The sequence below is a fragment of the Coenobita brevimanus genome, chromosome 27 (genome assembly GCF_032717465.1).
Source record: "Coenobita brevimanus isolate Jiangsu-jjx chromosome 27, ASM3271746v2, whole genome shotgun sequence".
Taxonomy (NCBI): Eukaryota; Metazoa; Arthropoda; class Malacostraca; order Decapoda; family Coenobitidae; genus Coenobita; species Coenobita brevimanus.
The window spans coordinates 31,138,195-31,142,459 of NC_136980.1; positions in this window are offsets into that span (position 1 = coordinate 31,138,195).

A 4,265-nucleotide genomic window follows, 5' to 3' on the forward strand; every position below is an offset into this window, starting at 1 on the left:
ATCCACCTCGGGAGTACTGCCCTGCTCGACTTTATACACGAGTTTTATTCGCCCCTGTGTAGAGTACAACTCACATGTGTGGGTAGGCTCCCCACATACAGCTCTTCTCAACAGTGTGGAATCAAAGGCTTTTCGTCACATTAACTATCTTCCTTTTTTATCGCTTCTTTCAACCTCTATCCTTTCACCGCACTGTTGCATCTTTATCTCTTTTCCATCACTATTTCAGTGGTTACTGATCCTCTGAAATATTTGTTTGCCTCCTTCCACCATTACAGCAGGTGCATAGCACCCGTCTAGCAACAACCTCTCATCCCTTTTCAGTCCAACTCTCTAATGCAAGAGTTAACTGTTACTCCCAGTCCTTCATGAAAGCAACAGGCCAACTCTGGAACTGTCTTCCTCTGTCTGTATTTCCTGCTGCCTATGATCTCCAGTCTTTCAAACACAATGTGTCCAGGCATCTCGAAATGAACAGACTTTGACTTTGGGGGTTTGTTATCTTTGTTTTGTTTTCTCTGGGAGGGCACAGTTTGCGTGCTCTTTGCCTTTGGTTCTTTCTTCCTTGCAATCCACACACACACACACACACACACACACACACACATATATATATATATATATATATATATATATATATATATAAAATATAGATATATAGATAGATAGATATATAATATATATATATATATATATATATATATATATATATATATATATATATATATATATAGATAGATAGGCAGATAGATAGATAGATAGATAGACAGATAAACACACACACACACACACACACACACACACACACACACACACACACATATATATATATATATATATATATATATATATATATATATATATATATGTGTGTGTGTGTGTGTATATATATGTGTGTGTGTGTGTGTGTGTGTGTGTGTGTATATGTGTGTGTGTGTGTGTGTGTGTGTGTGTGTGTGTGTGTGTGTCCCAGGCATTGCAAGTCCACTGCTGAACAAAGGGCTCCCACATCCTCTTCCACGAATTCCTTTACTGAGCCAATCTGCCACATTTTGCCTCCGAACTTCAGTATCTCATCTCTCCACCTCTTGTCTGGCCTCTTTCTGGTACGCTTACAATCTCTTATAGTCCAGTCAGCCTGCCTCTTGCTCCATGGGTTATCCCTTTTTCTTGCTACAGGACCTGCCCACCTCCATTTCTGTTCTTTTATAACTTCTATAATGTCTTTGACTTTAGTCTGCTTTCTCACCCAAGCTGATCTTTTCCTGTCTCTTAAAGATATTCACAACATTGTCCTTTCCATTTCTCTCTGACAACAGAGTAGTTGATTTTCCATCGATTTTGTCAGTTTCCAGGTCTCACAATCGTATGCCATAGCGGAGACTTCATTTCATACATACTGGCATGCTACTTTTCATGGTGTGTCTATGTTTACCGAAAGCTTTCCATCTAATTATATCTTTTTATATTGCTGTCATGGTCTTTCGTTAGTTTTAGTATTTGCCCCAAGTAATTATACTCTTCGACATTTTCAAGGATTTCTTCGCTTGTTCTAATGAAGGTTTTCGATGTTCTTGTATTTAGGATGTCATTTAAGTGTGAAATTTAAATATTTAAGGGTCTCTGAAATTTTTACGAGATGTAGCATACATCGTAATGAACTTCTATACAAATTTTCATTGTGAATGGATAAAAAAATTGGCTCTAGATTTTTTTTTTTTTTTTACTTGCATTCTCCGGAAACTTTGACCTTTAACTCTCGACTTATAAGTGAATCCCTGTTTAAGAATTTTGGGGGGTAAGATGAAAATCTGTTTCAAAGATTTTGTTGGTCAGAAATCAATAATATGTGAAAACTTTTTCTGTAGCAATTGTTGTATTTATATATTATTTTTTTCTCCCTTTTTTTCTCGTCCCTGCCTCCTAGAAACAACTGTATGGCACATTTAGCTATACTCAACTTACAAAAGAAGCCCCAATACTTTGTCTTTCAGTAAAAAATAAATAAATAAATAACTACCCAGAACTTTCCCTCACCGTTACTTAAAAGTTGCTAAAACCTACTTTTAAGATATTGAAGCGTAAAGTTTTCCTTGTGGTTGTAGAGCTACTGTAAGAAGTAAGTTTGATGTATGCCATTTCTTTTCACATATTAGATAAATACAAGTGTTTTGTGTTCAGGTTGCACCGTGTCCCCTCCATTTACTGGATATTAGCCACACGAAGGCGAGGGTATCGTGAGGCTCCACCTCACTCATTGTCGCAAGGTGTCGAGTGTCCTCCTGCAGTGGCTTTTTCAGTCTCCTCTTGGCTTGGGCAACTTCCGAAGCTCTCTTTGTCTTGGCTCTGAGGCTAAACTTCTCGGACTTAGGCATGATGAAAGAAACACGTGGGATATGGCAGCAACAAAATGTGTGCACTCACACCTTGTCTGCTGTGTCTATGCCGCATAAACACACATGCACGAACGAAGAAACCTCTGAAAGATGCAGTTCTCTCCAGAAATCCATTTTATCTCAATTATTTGGAAAAAATATATAACATATAACGCTCACAAAATATGACTCAGGAGGAACACGTGTCACAGGTCACACGCGTGCCTCAGCACCAGGAAGGTATAGCTCTAAATAACGGCAAAATAAGGTGATATATTACCTTAGACATGTTACTTTAGCTACCCATAATATCAACGCTTGCTTTGGTAGTGTTCTGAGAAAACAAGCAAAAAAAAATTTATATATATTTTGAGGTACATCACCCATTCTAAATGGTCCCCCTCAACATTACTTTTTATTACTCCAGTTCATCTTTAGCCCTACTTTGAGACTTTCTCTGTTCAGGTCATTTAACATTTCTTGCAATGTCTGCTGTCTCTGAGATTAAGACAGTGTCATCTGCAAATATTAAATGGTTTAGACTTTCTCTATGTTTACTCCATTATTCTCCCAGTCTAGCGTTCTGAAAATACTTTCTAGGCATGCTGTAAATAATTTTGATGAAATTGTATCTCCCTGATGCACGCCCTTCTCAGTCTTAATTATTTCCGAGTAATTATGTAATTTAGCTGCAGCAGTTCCCTCTTTACCTCCGCCAACGAAGTTGAAGGAGGCTATGTATTCACCAATGTTTGTCTGTTTGTTTGTCTGTCTACATGATATCTCCAAAAGTTCTCAGTGAAGTTCAACAAAATTTTGTGGAACGGTGCGCCATGAAACAAGGAAGAACTGATTAAATTTGGGGGCGAAATCGGATCCGGATCCTGATCCTACCGCGCAATTCCTCCAAAAGTTCTCAATGAATTTCAGTGAAATTTTGTGGAAGGGTGGACCATGGGCCAAAGAAGAACTGATAAAATTTTGGGCGGATCCGGACCCGGATCCTATGTATCCCGCACAATGTCTCCAAAAGTTCTTAATAAATTTCAATAAAATTCTGTGGAAGACTGGACCATGGGTCAAGGAACAACTGATTAAATTTGGGGGCGGATCCGGATCCTATGTATTCCACACAATATCTTCACGGATGGAGATCCCCGATCCTTTTAAATGTTAATGGCAGCGGCGGAGGTATGCACTCTCTGTGTGCTTTCTAGCTATAAATGTTTTCGAGCAGTTTTTCAATGTCCTCATTTACTCCTTGTTCTCGCAATGAATCTATAACTGCTATGTGCTCCGCTGAGTCGAAAGTCTTTTCATAATCAACAAAAACTAAGCACGGCGGTTTATTATATTCTGTATTTTTTTTTTTTTTCAATTTACTGATTCAGTGTGTGTAGATGATAAGTAGTCGAATATCTTCTTCGGAATCCTGCCTGTTCACGAGGTTGGTTTTCTTCCAGATTTGTCATTTTGTTCATAAGGACTTTAATGAAGAGTTTGTAAATAATTGGTAACAAGCTAATGGGTCGATAGTTACTAAGATCTTTTGAGTCACTTTTCTTGCTAAGCAAAATAACTATTGCATCACACCATGTTATGAGAATTTTCTTCTCCTTCATGCACTGGAGCAAATCAGTGGGGGAGCCTGTTGTGTACTTCTACTCCTGCATCTGACAGTAAATTTGCTACTATTTCATCTTTTCCTGGGGCCATCCATCTTTCCATACTTTTAAGAGAAATGTTTACTTCGTCAAGTGTTACCTCAGGTACTTCACTTGTGTCACCTGAAAAGTTGGCCATGGTAGAATTATCTTCGATTTATACAGCTCTTTGTAAATGTCTCCAACTCTCTTCACCTTCTTATCTGTATTTAATGACTTCACCGCT